We start from the raw sequence: 25,861 nt of genomic DNA, 5'->3' as shown, positions 1-25,861 counted from the left end.
CACACACCTGCATTCTATTTTTCCCCCATTACATCCATTTCTGACCAGGTGTATAGGTCTACAGATAATTTTTTCTTTTTCTTCATTGAATTATTGCTCTTCCTCTTAAAGAATTGATTTATCCTCCCACCATCTGCTTCCAAATAAAAACCTAAGAAATACCCGGTCATCTTTGGGAAATAAATAACAATAGATAGATAGATAGATAGATAGATAGATAGATAGACAGACAGACAGACAGACAGACAAACAGACAGGTAAACTGATTCAGTGTTTACTGTGAACTCCTTATTAAATTAGAGATTCCCTAAGGGGTAAAACAGTCAAAGTGCTATTTCCTGAGTAAAAAAAGCTTGTGGTTTACCCTACAGCCCCCAACAGAGCAGCAAGCGCACCTCACAGCATGCCTATCTTTGATGCTGATTTTAACTTTCTGTGTAAGTATCACAGGTTGGGTGGCATTTACTTTTGCATGAATATGATGTTAAACTTTAACTCACATTAATCCAGCAACTACAGTCATGTGCTGCATAATGACGTTTTCATCAACGGCAGACTGTTTATACGACTGTAGTCCCATAAGATTATAAAATTATTTTTACAGTGCCTTTTCTATGCTATATTTAGATATGTTTAGATACACAAGTACTTACCATTGTGTTAGGATGCCCACTGCACTCAGTACAGTAACATGTTGTACAGGTTTGTAGCCTAGGAGCAATCTGCTATTCCACACAGCCTAAGTTAGCAGGAGGCTGTCCCATCTAGGTTTTTGAAAGCTAAATACATGATGTTTGCGCCATGATGCAATCGCCTAAGACGCATTTCTCAGGCCCCTTTGCGCGATGATGCAATCGCCTGAGACGCATTCGTCGGAACCGTTTGCGCGATGACGCAATCGCCTGAGACGCATTAGTCAGAACCGTTTGCGCGATGACGCAAACCCCTGAGACGCATTCCCCTGAGACGCATTCGGCGCAAACCCCTGAGATGCCTTCGTCAGAACCCTTTGGGCGATGATGCAATCGCCTGAGACGCATTTGTCAGAACTTACAGCCTTGTTAAGTGAAACATGACAGTTTTCTTCTTTTTAATTTTTAATTTTTGTAGGTACATAGTAGGTGTATATATTTACAGAGTGTATGAGATATTTTGATAATGATATCAGGGTAAATGGTGTATCCATCACCTTAAATGTTTATTCTTCGCGTTACAAACAATGCAATTATACTCCTTTAGTTATTCTATAATGTACAATTAAATTATTATTGACTATAATCACCCTGTTGTGCTATCAAATACTAGGTCTTATTGATTATTTCTATTTTTTGTACTCGTTAACAATTCCACTTCTCCACCCCAGCCTCTGGTAACCATCATTCTGCTCTGTATCTCTATGAGTTCGATGGATTTAATTTTTAGCTGCCACAAATCAGTATAGTTTTTGATTATTTCTCTATACAAAGAACTATGTTGGCTGTATAAGAAGAAATTCAAAAGAGAGAAAAAAAAACTTAGTCCCATCCGTGACAATTTACATTTATTAGAAATGTGCTGGCTCCTATATTGAGCAATAAATAGGGGTACAAAGATGGATACAACAATAACCTAACCCATGAGTTGTGAACAATCTCATCAAATATATTATTTGGTCTATATTTGTTGAAAACAGAACACCAGACTAGCAGGCAATATATTAGTTTCAAGGGCTGTCCCTGAGGCTGAGAAGGTGTTTGGTCTCTAGTAACTATTAATTTTGGAGGAAAAAAGAATAAATAAAAGCAGCATTGAGCTATCTTGTCTATTATAAATTGAAAATATCTTCTTATATGACATAATTAATTTTCTGATAACATTATTTAATGGTGTGGATACAATGTTTTTAATTAAAAATTAAAATATACATATTGTGGAAAAATGTTTTTAAAATAAATGATCTACATTCTAGCAATAAAAACTAACTAGTTGGGTGTGTTTCCTTCTGTTTATTTTTTTAATTCTATACTTGGATAGGTATACATCTGTATCTGTATATCTATAAATAATTATCACTGTGCACATAGTTTTATGTTCTATATTTTTTACTTATTTGTATATTATATACATTTTCTGGTGACCTCAAAAAAATTTTAAATACTTATTTTCAACAGTTCCGCTGTATGGTTTTAGTTTAACTTATTCAGCCATTATTTTTCTGGAGATACACATTTTATATTAAGTTTATAAATAAATATGAAGTAACTTTTATATATTTCTGAATATTTTCCTCAGTAGTATAGGGCAAAAGAAAACTACTGAAAATCAATGATAGTGTAGGGGAGAAAAAAACATTCACTGAAAATCAACTGACAAAAGGTAGATTAATAGAAGAAAACATATACAAATATATTAACATGTATATGGGCATGGGAGGCATACTAATATTAAAAGCTCAAATAAATGGCCAATTGATGCTTTTGCATCATCTTGAGGTTACAAAAGAATAAGAGCTCAGGACATGGCCAAACAGGTTATGGGAGGGAGAGGAGAAGAAAGGCCCGGAGAAAAGGTGGTCACGTTGTGCAGATGAAACCTGTCAGGCAGCAGCCCTCAGAAGGAATAGATGGTAGCCAGTGGGCAATGTTCCCGTCAGACCTTTACAGGTTTCTGACTCAGTTAATCTTTCCTAGTTATGAATAAGGGAGGGCCTCGCAAAAAGCTTGTGTCCATCTGTTGTTTATTTCACTTTATCTCCTCTACAGGTGCAAATCCTAGCCACTCCCCCCACCCCGCACAAAAGACAGCATTTTAACTATTCTTATGTTTCTAGCCCGGCTGAAGAGCCATCTTGAAATATGGCAAATAAGTATATATGGGGGTAAATTTTTTTTTTTTTTTTTTTTTTTTGGTCACCAGCCTGGAGTGCAGTGGTGTGATCTCAGCTCACTGCAACCTCCACCTCCAAGGTTCAAGCAATTCTCCTCACTCAGCCTCCAGAGTAGCTGAGACTACAGGCATGCACTACCATGCCAAGCTATTTGTGTGTGTGTGTGTGTGTGTGTGTTCTTATTAGAGACAGAGTTTCACCACGTTGGCCAGAATTGTCCCAATCTCTTGACCTCGTGACCCGCCCGCCTCAGCCTCCCAAAGTGGGGTAAAATATTTTTAGTTTCCTTCAGTAATTTTTTCTATTTAATTATTTTCCCCTTAAATACTACCTTTAATATGCTTAAGTAATTTTAGCAATCATATCATAATGTAAATTCCAATATCATATGATTGAAATGAGGAAGGAAGGAAAGGAGTAAGGAAAGGAGGAGGGAAGGAAAGGAGTAAGGAAAGGAGGAAGGAAGGAAGGAAAGAAGGAAGAAGGGAGGGAGGGAGGAAGAAAGGAAGGAAGGAAAGAGGGAAGAAGGGAGGAAGGGCGGGAGGGAGGAAGGAAGGGAGGGTGGGAGAGAGGGAGAGAGGAAGGAAGGAAGGAAGAGAGGGAGGGAGGAAGGAAGGAGAGAAGGAAGGGAGGAAGGAAGGAAGGAGGGAAGGAAAGGAGGAAGAAAGGAAGGAAGGGAGGGAGGGAAGGAGGAAGGAAGAAAGGGAGGGAGGGAGTTGGTTAAGCTCAAATCTGGTTCTAATGAACTCTATTTCAGTGGGAAGCCTGGAGTTAAGAACTGCACAACAATCAATCTGGAGCATTTTAGTCTTGAGTTGATCTGCTAAAGCAGTTCTGAAGAGGGGTTGATCAAAGGCAACAGGACATGGGGATTCAGCTTCCAGAAGGATTCAGCTTCCAGAAGTAAGTATAGGATCAAGAGGAGCTTAATTGGCCCTAACTGGCCTGAGCTCAGGGAAGATAAGAAATGTCCCCTGGTTTAGCTGGCCCCCAAACACAATGGTCCAGGAAATGCTACCATCACACAGGATTGTATTCTTTAACACAGAACCTCTTTAAGGCAGAGGTTATTTGTATATGTGATGAGAACATACAAGACTACATTTTATGGGAACAATAAAAACTTCATAAACATTCACATGTTTTATGTCCTTGCATATGATATACTTTCAAGAAATACTAATTTAACCCAATTTTACTATTGTTTATTCCCTGCAAATAATATCTTCTATTTACAATGGTTTTCAATTTGTACAGTTGTTTTCAATATGTACAATTGTTTTCAGTTTGTGCAATTACATTTTGTTTGCTACTTTTCTTTTTCCTTTTGTTTTTGTTTGTTTGTTTTTGTGTCTTTGACCACTCATTAAACCACACTGGGGATGGAACTTAATATATTGTATTCATTATTTTTCCTTAATATTTGTTAAACTGATGTTAAATTAAAATCTGTTGGGATTCTTTTACTATCCTGGATGATTTAAGTATAATTGGCTTAAACACTAGACCATTTCACAGCTTAAAAGACTAAGAGGTTTTTTACAAGTTTTCCTGATTCTTAGATCTTGAAAATTCATGTTTTGTATCTTCTTTGCAGACTGCCTCTGTTTATCAAAATGCAAAACTAAACTCTTTCAAGAATCACTCACACTAATAAATGTATGAAACTATTAACCTTAAGGACAAGATCTCATAGCAGCATCTCACAACTCTTGTACTATCTGTACCCCAGCTACTCCTCCTCTCTTTACTTCTCATCAGGAACAAAGAAAATTTTTCTTCTCTAACCACAAAAGCTCTGTATTCTTTTCTGGAGTTTTATACCCTGTGAGTGACAATGTTTATTTAAGTTTTTAAAGTTACTTTTGCCTCTGTAAAATGAGAAGAAAGTAAGCAATGGAAAAGTTATGGCACAGAAGTTCCTTGCCTCAGGAAAAGTAGCTAGGTTGCTGTTGAGTAAATAAAGCATTGGGAAAAACAATCTGTAAGACAAGTACAGAATTAGAAGGGAAGGGCATGTGTGCAAAACTAGTGTTTCAGAGTATATATGGGCAAGGTTTGACACTGACTCCTAGATTCATTGGTATAATTATTCAACATTGCAATGAAAAGTCCGAGGGACAGAGAATAGATGGATATTGCAAAGTGAAAGCCATATTCCTGTACTTTTGAGACACAAGAAAGAACTTGACCAGCCCCTGTGGGCGATCCATGGAATACCGACCATATGATTATTATTATCTTTCTTTTGTCCTAGTGTTAGTAAAGCCTGGGAAACAGCTGACAAATATTTCCTTGCATTTGTAGAATTACTGTTCTTTTTTATCTTTGTGTCTTGTAAAGCAGATTCTTGCATCATGGCTATAGTGCAATGGTCTGGAAATTTGCCACTGCCCTTCAGTTAATTAAGGCTGTGGTCACTTAAGTTGGCTCCAAGTAGGTGCTCCATAAATGTTAGGTGAATGAACAAATATGAATGAATATTGTGGCTGAGGCTGCTCTATCATAACTCTATTTGTGATAATAATATTTGACCTGTGAAGTTGCAATCAATACAAACTCTTACGGGCATCATATATAGATCTCTTCTCTTCTTGAATTTATATGTTCTAAAACAGGGACTGGAACGTTTTATTTATGTTGGTCACCAATTCATGAGGGAAAAATATCAATTGAAGTGTGAAATGACAAAACAACTTGTTATACTTAGTTTTTAAAGATAAATATGGAGTTTCCTACTCACCTGCTTTTTTAAAATAAAATAATTCAACAACTGGACAGACATCTATTGATCATATACTGCATGCACGGAGCTATGCTATTCCAGGCTACTAGAACCAATGAGAATAGCTAAAGGAGACACATTGCTGTTAAAACTTAATCCTTGCTCTAATTCTCTTGTATGTGTACATGCATATAAATGTGTATGAAGGATGAAGTGATCAGTGACTTAGTAAGAACATTCTTTTTTTTTATAGTTCACAATTACATAAAGGAAGAAAAAGTTCAAAATCATTAGCAAAATCTCACCTAAATCTATAATTTTTTTTTTGCAGTTCTCTCTTTCTTATTCCATACTCCAGGCATTGTGAGTCACTTGCATTGCATGACAAGATCTGTACTTTGCACCTCATTCTATGTAGTTAACTGGATATTGTTATTTAACTCACCAGATAGAGAAATGCTCTATTAGAAATATACACATCCAGATCCAAATTGTGTCTACCTTCATGTGTGGTTTCAAATTTTTAGAGTATCTTTGTTTTGCTTTTTAAAAAAAATCTTGCCAGAAACTCTGCTAAGTGAGAAATGGTATCCAATTTAGTTTATACTCTCAGGCACTTACCAGTTTGATGGACCAAAAGCACAGGCTGATTAATATTTGATGAATAATTGGGAGTATATACACAACTTCACACTTCTGTATCTCTCTACATAATACTATGCATATGTGTGATTTTATTTTTCTAGTCAAATTTCAATATTTATTAATATGAAAACATTAAGGAGAGTTACATATTGGAAGAACCAGGTATTGAGGTGTCAAGCTTAGACACACAGAGGTATAAGTAGAACATTTCACGTTCTCTATTTAATAGTTTCATCCATCACACTTCTGCCAGAATAGACTTTATAGAAGGCAAACCCAATATCTGTGCAACTACCAGTAGTCCCCACTGTAAAAGGTTCCTGTCACTTCATGTTCTTTCCAGTATCGTTTGTCCAGTATGAGCTTAAATATATATTTTATTTATTTCATGGTATAAATGTATTTCCCTATGATACCATATTGCGTTTTCCTAAGTAGTAATGGTAAATCTCTTTTGGTTTTTCCAATTTTTTTGTTTGTTTGTTTTTTTGAGACAGTCTCACTCTGTCATCCAGGCTGGAGTGCAATGGCACAATCTCACTTTAACCTCCACCTCCCAGGTTCTAAGGGATTCTCCTGCCTCAGCCTCCAGAGTAGCTGGCATTACAGGCACATACCACTACACCCAACTAATTTTTGTGTTTTTAGCAGAGATGAGGGTTTCACCAGGTTGGCCAGGCTGGTCTCAAACTCCTAATCTCAGGTGATCCACCCGCCTCGGCTTCCCAAAGTGCTGGGATTACAAGTGTGAGCCACTGCGCCCGGCTGGTCTTTCCAATTTTTTGTTTTTAATTTAAAAATATAACATACACATAGAAAAGATAAAAAATGCTGAATTAAATGCATAGAAATAAAGTGGGTGCCATGTAACCACCACTGAGAAGGAGTATGAGTACATGGGTAGTGCCCGGTATCCCTCCATGTGTCCCTTCTGATCACATTCCTCTCCTTATCCTGTAATATCTACATGCATATCTATAGTAATATTGATATAGATAAATATTTACAATTAAATATTATGTGTAAGTACATAAACACATATTCATACATAGAAGTATGCATTACTTCCAGGCACTGATTATATATTAATATGTATGTATGTGATTTCATTTTTACTTTTTAACCTTACAAAAATGAAATAAAGTATGTGTTCTCTTGATTCTTACCTCTTTTAGACAGCCTCATGTTTGTAACATCTGTCTAGATTGTTTTATGTAGCTGCAGTTCATTCTTTTATATCACTGGATGATAGCTCATTGCATAAATATGCAAGAGTTTATCTTTTCCACTGGTGATGGACATTGAGTTATTCCCAGTTTGGTGTTATTACATACTAATAATTCCATGTGGACAGCCATTCTGTTGAATATTTATCTAGAAGTGGAATCAACTTGTCACAGACTATACAAACCTTTGCATTCAGTAGATAATGCCATTTTTTAAGTGAGTATATGAAACTACATTCCCAGAGGCATTATATGAGAGTTTCTGTTACTACACAGTCTCACCAATACATGGTGGTATAAGACTGTTTCAACTTTTGCAAGTCTGCTGAGAATATAATTTTATCTTATTGTGGTTCTAATTTGCAGTTCTCTGATTAATGATGAAACTGAACAGCTTTTCATGTTTATTGATTATTTGAATAAAATATCTGCTAAAGATGTTTGCCTATTTTTCTATTGATTTTTCTGCCTTTGTGTTGATTAAAGGAATAATGTATATAATTATGAAACCAGTCCTTTGCCACTACAAATATATGAAGTATATAACCTAGTAGATTTTCTCTTTTTTCATCTTTATTAAGGTACGCCTGATGAATAGAAATTGTGTGTATTTAAGATGTACTAATTGATGTTTTAATGCATGTATACATTGCGAAATGATCACCCAATCAAGCTAATTAACATATCCATCCCTCACATAGTTGTTTGTATGATAGTTTTGTCACACAAAGGGATATGGGATAATTTGCTGTTCTAGCTCCATTTATTGTAAAGACCATTCTTTCCCCTGATACTCTATGATGACACTTCTGTAATACATGAGAAGTACACATACATGAACAAATTGAATCTGTTTCTAGCATCTCCTTTACCTTCAATTACTCTGTTTATCTCTACCTGTGCAAAAACTTCACTATCCTAATGATATGGTTTTTGGCTCTGTTTCCCCACCCAAATCTCATGTTGAATTGTAATACCCAGTGTTGGGGACTGGTAGGAGGTGATTTGATCATAGCGGAAGATTCCGCTCTTTCTGTCCTAATGATAGTGAATGAGTTCTCACAACATCTGGTTGTTTAAAAGTGTGTACCATTTCCTCCTTTACTCTTTCTTTCCTGCTCGGCCATGTGAAGATGTGTTTGCTTCCCCTTTGCTTTCTGCCATGATTGTAAGTTTCCCGAGGCCTCCCAGTCATGCTTCTTGTATAGCCTGAAGAACTGTGAGCCAATTAACCCTCTTTTCTTCATAAATTACCCAGTCTCAGGTAGTTCTTTATAGCAGTGTTAGAACAGATTAATACACCTAATTAATATAATATTTTAAATCCTGAGGGTATCTTTTAATTTTTTTTTTTTTTGAGACAGTGTTTTTTTCTTTTTGTCCAGACTAGAGTGCAATGGCACAATCTCATCTCACTGCAACCTCCACCTCCCAGGTTCAAGCGATTCTACTGCCTTAGCCTCCTGAGTAGCTGAGGTTACTGGCGCCCGCCACCAGGCCCAGCTAATTTTTTGTATTTTTAGTAGACAGGGTTTCACTATATTGGCCAGGCTGGTGTTGAACTCCTGACCTCAGGTGATCGGCCTGCCTCGGCCTCCCAAAGTGCCGGGATTACAGTGTGAGCCACCAGCCCGGCCCTAAATTTTTATTCCCAGATCATTTTCTCTGTGAGGGTTTTACTTCTCTTTTATTCCTATGTACCATTTTTATGAGATTGTAATATTTTAAATTTGTTTTATAATTATGGCTACTATGTGAATAAATATTTGATTTTTAATTATCAGTCTTGTTAGATTATTAAGAATCATAATGTTTAAATTGAAATAAAAATTTATATAGAAATATATGTTCTTTCATAATTATTATTTATTCAATTTGCTATTATTTTCCAACTCTATTTTTACAGTGATTTTAAACATCATCCAACAGATAATTACCAATCACCGACTACTTAGCAGGCATTTGGCAGCATCATGCTACAAAACAGACAAGGCTTCCTATCCTTGTGGAGCTTACATTCTAATGTGTATAGGAAATAATATGTAAAAAAAAAAAAATAGGAAATAAAATATCATAAATAATACTGGAAGGTAAAGAGGGCTATGCAATTTATAGACAAGGGCATGTGGGATTTAGATGGTATGGTACAGAGGTTTGAATTCTTAAAAGGGTGGCCATAGGAGTTTTCTAATTAAGTTGTCAAATTATTGGAAACTTTTCTGACATTTTAATAGAGAGAGAACTGATGCATCTATACCAGAGTGGAAGATATTTTAACACCATATCCAATCCAAAATCTTGGCTTGTTTATCACTTTACTTGGGTTTTCCTTTATGCTCATAAATTAAGTATTAGAATTTTCTCTATGAGTGTCTTGTCTCTTATTTCTTCATACTCTTCTTTGAAATTATAATTTTTAAAATTTGTTTTTTAATTATTACTACTATGTGAATAGATATTTAATTTTTAATTATCTATTAGTCTGCTAGATTATTGATAATAAATGTTTAAATTGAAATTAAAATCTATGTAGAAATCATGTACTCTGTAATAGTTACTTATACCATCAGAAGTGGTAACAATTCCTACACCATTTGTTCATTCACTCTTTTATGATTTCCCATTTTACCCAGGACCAAAAGTCATTGGTGAGAGCACACAACCTTGCAACCTTGTCTTTCACTAATACCTAATGGAAAGATTTCAATATTTCACATTTAAATGTAACATTTTATGTTTAAATATAAATAACACATACACACACGTGCGCGCGTGCACACACACACACACACACACACACACACACAGAGAGAGGGGAGAGAGAGAGAAACAGTGAGAGAGAGACAGATTTTAAAGAATTAACTCATGTGATTCTGAGGCTTGGTGATTCCAATAGGGCAGGCCAACAGGCTAGAGACCCAGGAAAGAGTTGATGTTTTATTTCAAGTCTGGAGGCAAAATTTTCTCTCCTCTGTGGGACCTCAGCCTTTTTCTCTTAAGACCTGCTACTGATTGGATAAGACTCATTCACATTATGGAGGGTAAGCTTTACTCAAATTGTACTGATTTGAATGTTAGTCACATCTGAAACAAACAAACAACCTTTACAGCAACATCTAGACCTGTTTTTGACCAAACTTCCAGACATCATAGCCTAGGTAAATTGACACTTATACTTAATCTTCACATCTTCATTCTTAGTTAACTAATAATTTTTAATATGAGTCAATGTTGAATTTTAAAAGTGCTTTTATTCTGCAACTATTGAGATAATATTATGTTTTTGTATTAATCTGCATCTGTAGGAATTGTGTTAATAGATTTTTCTATTGCTAAATCAAACTTGGATTTCGGGATAAACTCTCATTATTAATTGGATCAATAGAGAGTAGACAGATGAATACTTAGATTTGTCTTACCAACATTTTATTTCGGATTTTTGCCTGTATGTTAAATGGTAAGGTTGAGCAGTAAAATTTCATTTTTTGTCTTTTTCTTATGGGGTTTGGTATAAAGGCAATGTATAAATAATGTAAATTGAGATAAGAAATATTCCCACTGAAAATGTTTATATGAACCTATGAGTATTTTTAAATTTTTGATAGAATTTCTGACAAAAACATGCAGGATTTGAGTTTTCTACCTGGCAAAACTTTCAACTGTTCTTTCAGGTTTTTTACAAATATTATCAGGCTAAGACTGTTTATTAATTTTTGAGTTGAAAGTGAAATGTTATCATTTATATTATATCGTTTTAAGGTAATTTCTTTCATATACCTTCTAATTTATTGTTGTAATGGTTTTATAATATTCTTTAAATATGTAAATTATGTCTGTGTTATTTATAGCAATGAGAAATTTAATAACGACTAGATCCACTCTATTGCTTCACATTCTTTAATGGGTAGAAGAAAGGACAGGGAGAGAATGCTTGACTTCAGGCACAGTATGCCTGGAAGTACATTTTGCTAATGCTGTGTTCTGAACTTCTGTCACAGTCCTCTGGTGATAAAAACTGAACTTGCCCTGACACTTAGTTGTTCCTCCTCCAGAGGAACTCACTGGTTGACCATGAGTTTATTTGATAAACTCGGTGGGTTAAAAGAACACACATTTGAGGAACAGAACAGTAATGGATGAAGCAGTTTCTTTCCTCTGAAACTTATTTCGAGGGCAACTATAACATCTTCTAACTTTTTTTTTTCTCTTTGTAGAGTGTAAGAAACCCCTGAAATTTTCTGTACTGGTAAACATGAAAGGCAAACATCCATTGAGACATGGTTCTCTATGAAGTGGGGATGAGTATTCCAACCCCCTCTGAATCTCCATGAAGCAGCAGAACTTTACAAAGGCACGCTCTCATTTTGTATTCTCTGAACCTGTTTCTATACAGTAGGCATGGTGGGGTCACGGCATGCATTCTACTTATCGAATTAATATTGTAGGCTCATCAGAAGGCCAGGCCAATACCTTTAAGAATAAAGGGTCTATAACAGCATGGTTGGTTTTGTCTCCTTTGTGGTATAAGAAGTACCTAGGTAGTTGCAGGCACATAGGAGACACTCAAGAAAAATTGGAAGAAAAATTTAATAAACAAATATGCTGCTGACACATTTATGATGTATGGCCCCAAAGTTGTGGATCTGGGGAGTGATGCAAAAAGTCTATTTTGATCTTGGATGTAATCTTTATTCTCTAATCCAGGTTTGTCAGGATAAAACAGATAGAGGATTTAATTCCTGTCAGTCTCCAGTGAATATTTCTAAAAGGATTCAAAATCTAGAGAAAGACTGATTGATGTCCAAAAATATCAATACAAATTCCAGACTAGGCATGAAACTTATAAAAAATGAGGTCAATCCATAGTAGTCTGTGTGAAATGTAGAGCAATAATCATTACCTCAAGACAAAAAATCTTTCTCAAATACATAAGTGCCTTTCCTGATATTAAAACAGATACCTACAGATATTAATGTCATAATTGTTTGAGGTCACAGAGCTATGCGATATAAGATTTGAGATAAAAAGTTACTACAGCTGACTACTACTTTATTTATCTACTTTATATTTATACTACATTTATCTTGTATGAGCTTTCACAGGATTTTTAAAACAACACATATAGACTTGTAAAAAAAAAGTAGTTCAAAAGGATCCCATTTTGTTCTCAAGAAATGAAACATAACACTATTCAAATATCTATGAAGTAGCATTAATGGCCATGGTGACAAAACCAGTCTCTGGTCTGCAGTACAATTATAAACTGAGGTATTTAGTGATATCTGACATCAAACAGATATTCAGTGATATCTGGATGTGAAACTTGAGACAAGTTATTTAATCGCTCTGAGCCTCAGTTTTCTCATTTGTAAACGGTTGTAGTGTTGCTTACCTTCCAGATAATGGAATAACATTCTAGGTAATGAGGTAACATGCATTCAGAATGTTAGACACACAAAGGGAGAACTTGATAGGTCAACTTTATCTCAATAAGATTCATGCTAATTGTAGTCAGATGTTTGCATTTTGCCTTCTTTCTGTTTGCAAGAAGGACTAAACATTGGCGCATTAAAAGTGAAGCAAGCAGTCAACTGGATGAGACAGGGCTACAAGAAGCTTATGTATTACCTGTTGAGTATTTTTCCAAATGTAGTTTATATACCACTTCCATCAATTAGAACTACCTTGGGGATGCTTCAAGGGATATATTACTTTATTTTCTTTGTATCTGTCAATCCACCCACATGGAAAAGCCTATTACATTCAGGAAAGTATTCATTCTGACTGGAGCACGTTCTGACTGGAGCAGACTATGATGATGGAGACATGCAAGAGTTAAACTGAAAAAATGCAGGTTGAGCCTACTATATCATAATAGAGGAGAAGCTTTTTGTCATACAAAAAATGGAGAGTTAATTAAGGAGTTTCTAAAGTAAGGGAGTACAGGATTATATTCATAAGATCATTCTGAATTGAGCAAAAGCATATTTAATATTTCTGCCCAATCATAGTAGAGTGACAATTCACTTATATTACAAAGACAAGAAGCACAAATGCACAGAGATACCAATGGCAAATGAGGTCCCTTGTGTTGATGCTTATGTCCTGCATTTTTATTATTTTTAGTTATGGCATGCAGGGCTCATTTGCTCAGTTAAACATACAGACCTGTATTGAATTCCACCAGGCAGCAGTTTCTCTTCTTGGCAGTGGAAATTGGAAAATTGAATTTTCCTCTGCATTCTAATCTGATTCAAAATTTATTTTGTATTTAGACCCTTTATATAATTATTGCCATCATCATTATTTAGCAGCTTTTGCTTAATCTATTATTGAAAAATGGGTATTTTCAATTTGGGTGCTCTGCAAAGTCTATTAGGGATAGTTATTGCTAGAAAAATGTGTAGGCGTAATGAGTGAAACTTAGGAACTGCAGCATAGTCACACTTACTGTTCTGAGCAGCCAAGGAAAGGAGTGAGAGGTGGAAAAAAACTCCATGGAGGAGCAAGAAGAAAATTGGATCAGTATACTGAAGGTCTGACTGTTCAACCCCAGCTTTTCATTTAACTGGCTGTATGATTTTGGAAAGAAAATTTCTGAACTTAGTTATCACATCTGCAATATAAGGAATTGGGAGAAAACGAAATATATGTTGACAGTCTCTTTCAGCATAGGTCCTCATGAACTTAACCAAACAGAACAGCATTTTGAAGATCGTGAAACTGCCCTGGAATATACTTTCTTCCTGTTTGTGACTTCTGACACTCTGAGGACCCGGCCGCTGCTTGATTATGCCAGCCATAACTACTTCAGATCCCTAAATTTATAGAATCAAAAGACATTATAGAGACCTTTCATTCCAGTGCCATAAAAATGTAATTCTCAGTACCATTAAAGTTTCTTCTGGTGTTTCCAATTAAAAAAAAAAAAAAAACAAGAACACTAATAAGATCTCATTCTCCATGATATGATTATTTCACATTGCATACCTGTATCAAATCATCTTATGTATACACACCTACTATGTACCCACAGAAATTAAAAATTACAAAATTACAAAAAAAGGAAAATAAATTTAGAGAATCATTTGAAGGGTGAAACTGAAGGGACATTGGGGAACACTTATTCTCCATTCAGCATGGTCAGATTTAAGAAATAAAAATGCAAGATGCCCAGTTTAAATTTGAATTTCAGATAAACCACATTTTATTAAGAATAAGTATGCCCCAAGTATTGCATAGTCAATCTCAGCTTTTATTATACTCCACTCAGCCTGTTTCTAAATTGAGCAATTCCCATTACAAAAACACCCTGGACTTCTTTCTCTCTCTTCACTCACTTCACTATAGGAACCAAAAGTGATTCATCTTACTTGTGGCTTGGGACAAGGAGCAGGGGATAAGTGACGCTCAGTCCTTTCTAGTATCTCTTATATAAAACTCTTGACTACCGATGTTCCCTATTTCATTCTCAACCAGGTGGTTATCTCAGCAATAAAGACCCTGACATGACTGTGAATCTCCACTGACTAGGAAAGAATAGAGAAGTCTCTGTGACTAGGATGCAGTTCTATGGAAGCCCTTTTTGTTTTGTTTTGTTTTGTTTTATTTTTTGTTTTTTGCTACTTCTAAGGCACATTCTCCATTGGCTCAATTAATAACAAAACATGCCATTTTTATTTCTATATGTTTACTTTTTTGTATCTCTCAATTGGTTCGGAAATTAGGTGGGAATACCAAGAAGAATCACACACTATGAAGAAAAAAAAAAAATATATATATATATATATATATACACACACACACACACTAATCCCTTGAATCCTATCATCCTACCTGACAATAAGGAGGCTGATTGAGAAAGCTGTTGTGAGAATACAAATAATATAATTTTCTGAGAATAAGGTACACAGAAGAATTCAAACATTTTAATTCATTCCTCTTGATGAGTTATTTGGAGAATGAGATTATATGAAACTTCACAAACTGAAATCGACAAGCCAAATGTATTGAATTATCTTTCAATCTTTGTTATTTTTGGATGCTATGCTTATTTAGGTAAATGCAAAGAATACCCTTTCCTAAAACAGTTCATATAAAACAACAAAATAGATTATGCTTTTATGGAGTACAAATTAGGGGGCTAAATTGAAACAATACGTGCACAGATACAGCAGATGACATAGTCAAGGAGTAACACACCCGACTTTCTGATACAAAAGTTGATAGTTCTTATGATCCATCATGAAAATATTTAAAATAAAACATTAATTATTTCCTTTTGGGGATGCAGCTAATTAAAAACAAATTAAAAATTAAAAACAAAAGCTAATTAAAAACAAAAACATTTTATTTAGCTAAATCACTCTGATAGAACAGAGTTACACAGACAATTTACCTTGTGGCTACTCACAGTTAGGCGAATGAGCTCACTTTGACAAGGCATGGCCTCCATGTTCCTGTCTTTATAACTCTGAATATGGGCTGGGACTAGGTTATAGCAAGCCAGCACCGGGTAGGCAGAATTTAAGGAGACCATCACTCTCAGCTGCTGACCTGTGCACGCAAAACACTGAAAGCGAGCGTCTCCTTAAGCAACTGGCTTGACTCATTCCAGTCCCAGCATTGCTCTGCATGAATTAGGGTGTTAATAATGGAATAAAGTTGTAGATTTTTACTCAACTTTTAACTTAAAATATGCAAAACAAAACATACAACAAGAAATTTAAATAAAAGTAAATATTTGATAAAGACATGTTCAAATTGCTGATACTTTGTTTTAATTACACTGTTGAACACTTCACAGAATTTAAAGACCATGTGAAAAATGTTTTATAGGAAACAATAAACATTAAAACTGGCCATGGAAACTATTCATTAGCTTTATTCAATATTTATGCCAGTTTTATGATTTGAAGAGTTTTTATATATTATTGATCATTCAAATTTAAAATAAAGGCGTACCTCATTCAAGCATCTAGAGTACTTATAAAGCAACTTTTTACAAGCAAAAATATTGAAAACACATGTTTTTAAGCTGCTTATCTACACAAAAGAAGAGAAAGAAATTACAGGATCTTTTAAGACAGAGCTTATTATTTATAATCCTCCATTAATACATTTTTATTTAAAAATATACCTTTTTTATTATTTTTTAAAGTTAGTATTTTGACCCTATATTTATTAAATATCTCTTCTTCGCAAATAGTGTTGTACGGAGTGTGGTCCCTGTATATAACACTTGCTCTGAGACACAGTGGGAATTAGCCAGTAAGGTCTATGTCCCCATAGAGTTTGCATTCTAGGGATACAAAAAGATTATAAGCAAAACAAAAAATATATACACATTTTTATTTGTGATAAATGCTATAAAAAGCATAAACATAATAATGTGATAGAGAATACTTGTAAAAAGTCAAATTTAAAGTCGACTCAAAAAGCCCATCTGTGGAGGTGTCCTTTGAAGGAAACCTGAAGGATGAGAATAATTCAGTCACTGGACAAGCCCAGGGGAGATAACTCCAGGCAGACAGAAAACCAAATGAGCCTCATGTCTGCAAGGTCTCATTCACTACCAATGAAGCCAGCTAGCAGCCGGTGAGACAGAGTTGCATGACTCTGGCAATGGGTAAGAAACAATTCATAAAATAGATTGAACACATTACAAGGAGTTTAGGTTTTATGTTAGTTATTAAATTGAAAAGCCCTTTAAATGTTTTAAGTAGAAAGCAACACTATTAAATTTGCATTTACCAAGACTAACCAGAATAAATCAGATGGTAACAGAAGAGGAAAAGGAAGAGTTAGGAGATTCATGCAACGTTCCTGGTGAGGGATGTGGCAGCATGAACTGCATTGTGTCAAATAAAAGAAAGGATAAAGAGAGGCAAAGGTATTCTTCTGATTTCCCCCATTCACAGATGAGCCACTCACGGATAAAGGGTTTAGTTTCAGTGGCCCGGTGACAACCTGGGCTTCCAAATGCCAGGCTGGAACTCTTGCAGGATTCTGAATCATAAAGAACAAATTTCTCTTTTTCTTTCCTAGTTATAATACTTTGTGTCACATATTTCTAAATACTTTACAAGTAGAAACTCACATATTTTTACCAATAAATGCATTTAATAAATTAAGGGACACATGAGAAATGAATGGAAGAGTTTGAAAACTTTACAACACAGCATATGATATATTTTCCTTCCACTTAACATAAAAAGATCATTAGACAAAGTACTATGCTTCACTGATACCTTCTGGTTAAAATTTGTGTTATTTTTCTTTTCTTTCTTTTTTTTTTTTTGAATCAATGTCAATTTATTTTAATTTTTTTAAAAAATTACAGTTTAAGTTCTAAGGTACATGTGCACAACGTGCAGTTTTGTTACATATGTACACATGTGCCATGTTGGTGTGCTGCACCCATTAACTCATCATTTACATTAGGTATATCTCCTAATGCTATCCCTCTCCCATCCCCCAACCCCACAACAGGCCCTGGTGTGTGATCTTCCCCTTCCTGTGACCAAGTGTTCTCATTGTTCAATTCCCACCTAAGAGTGATAACATGCAGTGTTTGGTTTTCTTGTCCTTGTGATAGTTTGCTGAGAATGATGGTTTCCAGCTTCATCCATGTCCCTACAAAGGACATGAACTCATCCGTTTTATGGCTGCATAGTATTCCATGATGTATATGTGCCACATTTTCTTAATCCAGTCTATCATTGATGGACATTTGGGTTGATTCCCAGTCTTTGCTATTGGAAATAGTGCCACAATAAACATACGTGTGCATGTGTCTTTATAGCAGCATGATTTATAATCCTTTGGATATATACCTAGTAATGGAAGGCTGGGTCAAATGGTATTTCTAGTTCTAGATTCTTGAGGAATCACCACCCTGTCTTCGACAACCGTTGAACTAGTTTACAGTCCCATCAACAGTGTAAAAGTGTTCCTATTTCTCCACATCCTCTCCAGCACCTGTTGTTTCCTGACCTTTTAATGATCGCCATTCTAACTGGTGTGAGATAGTATCTCACTGTGGTTTTGATTTGCACTTCTCTGATGGCCAGTGATGAGGAGCATTTTTTTTGTGTCTGTTGGCTGCATAAATATCTTCTTTTGAGAAGTGTATATAAAAATTAATTCAAGATGGATTAAAGACTTAAATGTTAGACCTAAAACCATAAAAACCCTAGAAGAAAACCTAGGCAATACCATTCAGGACATAGGCATGGGCCAGGACTTCATGTCTAAAACACCAAAAGCAATGGCAACAAAAGCCAGAATTGACAAATGGGATCTAATTAAACTAAAGAGCTTCTGCACAGCAAAAGAAACTACCATCAGAATGAACAGGCAACCTAGACAATGGGAGAAAATTTTTGCAATCTACTCATCTGACAAAGGACTAATATCCAGAATCTACAAAGAACTCAAACAAACTTAAAAGAAAAAAACAAACAACCCCATCAAAAAGTGGGCAAAGGATATGAATTTGTGTTCTTTTTCACCTGAGTATCTAACTTCTGGATGCATACATGTCTTTAGAGAATTCCTTTTACAATTTTGTTTTTACTTTTAAATTCATCTTTGTACAGCAACAAAACTATAGAGCTTCTGAATTCGAAGGTGCTGTAGAGATTACTAAACTATAGCACCCTTTATTTTACTGATACAGAGCTTGACAGAAAATGTGCCATAGAGAAGTGTACTGAATAGTGTGAGGTCATTCTTTACTCAGCTGGTGACAGAAAGGGGAAGAAACTCCTTCCTAGTAAATACGTGAGCACATGGAAATTTACAGAGTTTATTATAAGTAATGTATCCCAGGGAGAGATAAGCTTTTCCACCCTCCTTAAGTACTTGAACATGAAGAAGTGTAGAATAATAAATTGAAGATAAGTGCCCAGGAAAAAGCGACTTTTCAAGGCAGGCCAACATTGCAGGCAAAATAAAATAATAAAATATGACAGAAGATAATTTTGGAATTTGGTTTCCTTAATTCTTCTTCCTTTAGAAGTTATATAAACACAAATTGAAAGTTTAAATTATTAAAATATTCTTTATTGTTTTCTGGTTATTGCACACATTTTATGATGACGTTAACGTATAATAAAAATCTGCATACTTTGTATTCCATAATAAGCAACCAGTCATTTCTTATGTGTTTTATTATTCTTAATAAATTTCGAGGTAAAAAATAAATAATGCTACTTCAGGTGCTGTTACGGATAGATATCTAGTCTGTGTATATAATATCTATCACGGATGACATCTGGCGTGGGATAGTAAACAGACATCTTACTATATGCAATTTTAACAAGGCCAATATCTTCCTGGGATATATTTCATACATTAAAAGCAGAGTGAAGCAGAGATGGGATAAGAGGATGGGTGCTGAGCTGAGTGTGGGTTTTGTTAGAGTCTACAGTCAGCTATTAGGTAATAAAATAATAGCCACTCACTCACTTTTACCACTTTGCAGTAATTCCAAAGCAATGAATCTAATAGAATCCCATGCAGAGATGGCTTCAGTGGTTTCATTTGGTAATGCAGAGTTAGGCTGAAGAAATATGAGTTAACGGTGTTTGCTAAACCCCACCAATAAAAACTCAATAGCTTTATTTTCTTCTGCAGAGAATCTGATATTCAATTTATATTCATGGGTTTCAAAGGAAAAAGAGTGAAAGTGAGGACAATCTGACATAAAAATGCTAAAAAGATTTCTTCTAGTATATCATTGTATTTTCAATGCTTCTGTCAGTCTGAGAACAGTCAGAACAAAAATATAATAATAACAAATAGCATGTCAGACGCTCAGCTGCTTCTTCCACCACAGGTGTGCCAGACAGCTGGTGATGTCACAAAGAGCAGGTTCAGATGGTGCAGTGATTTCCAAAAGAGAAGACGGAAAGAGTAGTCAGCATTTTTTTTTTTTCAAACAGTGGCTGCAAATTTTAATTGCTTGGGTAAATTTGTAAAAAACATGTATGCCCAAATGACCAGAGAATCTGATTAAATAGTCTGCAAGTGGGAAATGAGTATCTTTTAAACTTTCCAAAAAAATATCTAATATATAGGTAAAGGGAGAACAAAATATTCATATAGGAAGATGCAGATAAAATATGTCAATTATATTCCATTTTAAAGAAAAGCTAAATTAGACATTTAAAATAATTGTAAGCTCTATATGGATCTCCTGACTGATATGAAGGAAACATGTTGATGCACATTAATTTATATCATTTAAAATGGCAAAATTGATAGAAAAAAAATGACAAATATGCCACAAGTTTTCACATACATTGTGATGACTTGCTTGGCTTTTCAGTGTATAGTGGATACGTACAATTCTATAATTATTTCCTATTTAAACACATTAGCAGGATAATTAAAGATGGGTTATAGCAACAGTGACTCCTGTTGCTATTTTACTGACTTCTTACAACTTGAAATCATACATCCTCTCATCTCAAACTTTTAAATGTCTCAAATACTCGATTAATCTATATTAATGTCAAACCATGTGGCTGGATATATATGACAATCCAGATTGATAGGAATCTGTAATGACAAGGGGAATGTTTTGGAATGGATCCAGTTAGCCATGGAGAATCAAAGGTGAGAACATACAGGAAGCAGTGGGAAATGGGTGGGAGAAGATAATGTGGATATACAAGAAATATGTGGTTGTCCAGGCATGAGACAATCAGGGCCTGATAGTTAAGTCAGGAAAGAGTAAGAAAGAAAGACCATGTTTAGAATAGACTTTTGAAGTACAATTTCTAAAAAATCAAAGCTGATATCAGATATAAAGACCGAAGAAAGAAGTAAGATTAATTCTAAAGGTTTTGGTGAATGCTGAAGACATTTTCCAAAATCAAAAACAGAGATTGTGATATAAGGTCATTTGTAAGACAGTGGCACAGAAGAGAGAGGGAACTCAGAGAACTAGCCTACAGAGATGAGCAAATATACAAGTCCATCCCTCATCAAACAAAGATGAGAAAGCAGCCATCATGCTAAGAGACGAGAAGGCCAAAGCATGAACAATATATTATTAATAAGTAGCTATAACCGCTGTGGCTCTAGACCCAAAGTGCCTCACAATGAATTGTTATCACTGTATGATCTATTATTTGCAGACAGCAGAGCAAGAGAGAATATTAATTAAAGCCATAAGCAAAGAGGTCCACAGTTACAGTGTGTTTTTGGCATACTTGCGATTTTAGGGTGAACCATGAGTGACACAAACATAAAAGGTCTGTGGTGAGTTTCATTTTGAGTACCAATGTTAAGTTTGGACTAAATGCAGAATCTGTAAAATCTGTGGAAACATCCTATGGCAAGAACCATTAGCAGAACAAAGGATGAAAATGATAAATGGAAAAAAAGAAAAAAACACTGAATAATTGTTGAAAAGATTCAAATTGGTTTCTGAGTAAAGAATCCCCCCGAAATTTGTAGTAATAAGCATTACAAATAATCAAATAATATAAATAAAAATATTTCTGTTAAATTCAGGAATAAGCAAGAATGCCCATTGCCAATAAAACTCTTCAGAGTTTATCCTGGAGACCACAGATAAAGTAACGAGATGAGGAAAAAAAATAGTAAGTATGAAAAAATCAATTTTGGCTAAAATTAAACTTGTTAATGTACGCGAATCTTAAAATAAGCTTGTTCGGCTCGCGGCCTGTGGGTCACATGTGGCTCAGGACTGCTTTGACTGCACCCCAACACAAATTCGTAAACTTTTAAAAAACATTATGGTATTTTATTTGTGATTTTTAGAAATAACTCATCAGCTATCATTAGTGTGAAGTCTGTTTTATGTGTGGTCCAAGACAATTCTTCCAGTATGACTCAGAGAAGCCAAAATAGTGAACACCCCTGTCTTCAAGGATTAATTTGAGAAGGACAATACATAAAAGGTGTTCAAAATTTGGATTTCTTCAAAAGCAGACGCCAAAAAGAACTAGGATTTTGGTAGTTTAATTGGAAGTTGATCCTAAGAAACAAGAAAAATAGCCCTTGAAGAGCAACACAGAGAAGGAAGGAAACTCAATACAGAAGCGTCAGGTAGGCTGCTGCTGAGTTTGGTGGGGCCTCTATTCCACACAACCTCGGGAAGATTGTATAGAATTGATACCAAAAGAGTACACCACGAGTACAGGAGTTGGGAGCATTCATTATCAATCCCCATTCCTCAGGCTGAGGGCTGCTTCTAATGATGTCATGTCCACATACTTCCAAGTCAGGCACGAATCCAGGCTGTCCAAGTTCCCGTTGGCACCATGACACCGGAAGATTCCCTATCAAGTGAAAATGCTTAGGATAGATGAAGCCTGAAGTAGGCATCATGAAGTGAGACCATTCCTAAAGGGACTGTCCCCTAAGTGCAGGTGGAATCAGAAGTAGGGTCAAGGAGTCAGAGGCAGAGCTCCAGAGGAATTGGGCACTATCAACAAACAAGAGCCATGACTCTCCTTTACATCAGCAACACCAGTTGGAAAGTGTAGAGAACAAAAGGGAGACTTCATTGCTGTATGCAGATGATTTATCTAAGAATAAAGATTGTATTTGCTATTGTGGTTTCCTACAAATGTCTCTTTTCTTCCTTGTTTTCCTAACCATGCTTTGAGCAATGCAATTGATTCATTTACATGGGACATTTTTCTCACCATTCCACACTGCCCTCCTGCCCCTCAGCACCAAAACTTTTGTCAGGACGAATTTTAAAATCCTATCCATGCTTTAAGGCTCAAAGCAGAACATCTGCTTTAGGACATCTTCATGATTCCCCAGGTAATATTCATGCTCATGTTGTCTTCTCTGATAAAAGCGATATAGCTTAACTCACTACAGTGTATTTCTGTTTTTTTTTTTTTTTGGATGGACTCTCACTCTGTTATCCAGACTGAAGTGCAGTGGTGCGATCTCAGCTCACTACAACCTCTGCTTCCAGGGTTCAAGTGATTCTCGTGCCTCACCTCCCAAGTAGCTGGGACTATAGGTGTGCACCAACACTCCAGCTAACTTTTGTATGTTTTGTAGAGATGAGGTTTCCTCATGTTGCCCAGGCTTCCTAAATCCTGGCCTCAAGTGACCTGCCCACTTCAGCCTCCCAAAGTGCTGGGATTACAGGCATGAGCCACTGTGCCCAGCCACACACTGTATTCCTTTTACAGTCAGACCATCAACAATCTTACAAGGAGTCTCACCTACATTACTTTTACACAGGGCTAGCTACATAATATTGGGGTGTAGTACAAAATGAAAATGCAGAGCTCCTTGTTTAAAAATTAGGAAAACAGTGCGGTAAAAGATACCAAGGTTTGAAGCTTTTTAATTCCTTGCATGGTATCTCTTGACTTGTCATGGTGTTTTTTACTCGCTGTTTGATATCATTTTAAGTATATGAAAATGAAATTTCAAATTATTAGACAAAATTGTGCATTCCACTTTACATATTGTGAAATTATACTTTGAAAACCAAACATAAGAACATTTAACTCATATGTGGAATCATTAAAATTACATAATTTATATTTCATAGCTTATACATGCACATGTATTTTATTCTCACTAGAATAATGTAAACACTGTGCAAAATAAAATCAACTGTTTTTGTTGGATTTGGTATGTACCTTTTCTGGCAACACTTTGTACCTGTGGTTTCATAATGTGGACGACAAAACTGAAAAGTGTAGTTTCCCCTTTTCTTCTACATCGTCGCCTCAGCTAAAGTGATTGGCTAATACAGAAAAGGAACATGAGGAATAAAGAATATGAGTTCCTAGTCACTTCATGCTCTTAGAACTCCATTGCCTTCTTTCTGCAAGTTCGGGGTTGAAGGGAAAGCTAGGCTTCTTGGTGTCATCAGCAACCTGTGTAGTCCTACATGGAACACACGCTTGTCTTGTACTTGCTTTGAGTCTGGTTAAACTCCTTCATGTCTTGGAGCCATTGGCATTCCATGATCAAGGTGCATTGCTAGGTAAAGCTTAATTCTGTGTTTACACACTTGCTCCCTGGTCCTATTGGACTTCATTTAACAAACATAAGTTCCAAGATAAAATAAAAATTGTAATACAGCTACAGCAAAGCATAAACCAATCATGGGGCCTGCTGAGCATGGGGCCAGTATGACCACACGTGCCACCTGCTCATCTGTAAAGCCAGTGCTGCTTCCACGCATAGTTCTGTAGCAGAGGCCCATTTTCCTCAAATGACTGTTCCCTGACCCTGAGAGCAGGGGGTTGAAGAAATCCATTACATGGCCCAGCATTTTAGAGGAAAGCTTTATCTCCAGAAGGTACAAAGCAAACAACAAAACAAAACAAAAAAACAAAGTTGCAGATGCTGAGTTTTTGCCTAGAGTCTCCAAGAACTCACAGCCAATTTGCTGAGGGCACTGTTTGACCTGGGGTTACAGCTCCAGTCTCTGCCTTGATTAGTGAATGTTTTTCTCTGTTATGGTGAGTTAAACTGGACACTTGCTTTTTTCTTCTTGTTTTTCATTTGTAAGTAATTGGTTTTTAAGTAGTTACTTAAATTCCATTTGGTCAACTATTGATAGAAATTGCCAAACCTCATTAAGAAAGTCATCATTTTGCTAGATTTTCATGAACGCTTTGCTCAGCTGAATACAGACCCTTCTGAACCTTTTTCTGTGCATTTTTGTGTTCTGAGATTTTTAGTACAATGTGTGTTGGAGACTTTCTAGGTAATAATATAAAATTGAATTCACTTCACTTCCACTTAATTAAAAATTAAAAGAGTGAGGGCCTACAATATACTAAGTTGCCTTAGATTTGTAAGTCTTGATCATTTTCTATGAATAATGAAGATCTAATATTTAACAGAATTACCATGATAATTACTAAAACTCAAACTATAAAAGCACCTAACACAATTGCTGACTCATGGTAAATACACACCTGAAAGGTGTATGCAGAGGCCGTGGGGGAATGCAGAGTGGATGAAGGCACTGCCTCTAGTCTTAAGTGACTTCCAATTTCAAATCTTGTCAGGGAAAAATATGACGTGACTGTACAGTAGTATAGAGCAAATGTAACTTCATAACTTTATATGAAGTTCTGCCACTGCAAGTAGCTAAGGCTTATTTTATACATGCATGCTTACATACATACATGCATATATACTTCTAGTTGACCCTTGAACAATGCACGGGTTAGAGGTGTCAATCCCCAGTGCAATTGAAAATCCTCATATTGTTACAGGACCCCACCACTTACCCAAAGTCGGTGGTTTCCTCACTATAGTCCCTTCTGTGCTCACCAGAAATATGTTACAAAACCCCACCACTTACCCAAATGTAGCTGTTGGGTCAAAGTTTCTGCACGGTAGTCCCTTCTGTAGTCATCAGAAATA

At 35.6% G+C, this 25,861-nt stretch overlaps 1 long non-coding RNA gene across 2 annotated transcripts in view; it reads right to left on the bottom strand.

Moving 5' to 3' along the window:
- Positions 1 to 25,861, bottom strand: part of LOC103887174 — a 97,933-nt gene that overhangs the window by 54,935 nt on the left and 17,137 nt on the right. Inside the window, exon 1 of one of the 2 annotated variants that reach the window (XR_651162.4) lies at positions 654 to 813. The exons of the other annotated variant lie outside the window; for it this stretch is intronic. This is a non-coding gene — a long non-coding RNA (uncharacterized LOC103887174). Of the gene's footprint in view, positions 1 to 653; positions 814 to 25,861 lie in introns of those variants that run through there. 2 annotated transcript variants of the gene reach the window in all.

The sequence above is a fragment of the Papio anubis genome, chromosome 8 (assembly GCF_008728515.1).
Source record: "Papio anubis isolate 15944 chromosome 8, Panubis1.0, whole genome shotgun sequence".
Classification (NCBI taxonomy): domain Eukaryota; kingdom Metazoa; phylum Chordata; class Mammalia; order Primates; family Cercopithecidae; genus Papio; species Papio anubis.
The sequence above is the reverse complement of the archived record's forward strand: the minus strand, read 5'-3'. Positions and strand labels throughout refer to the sequence as shown.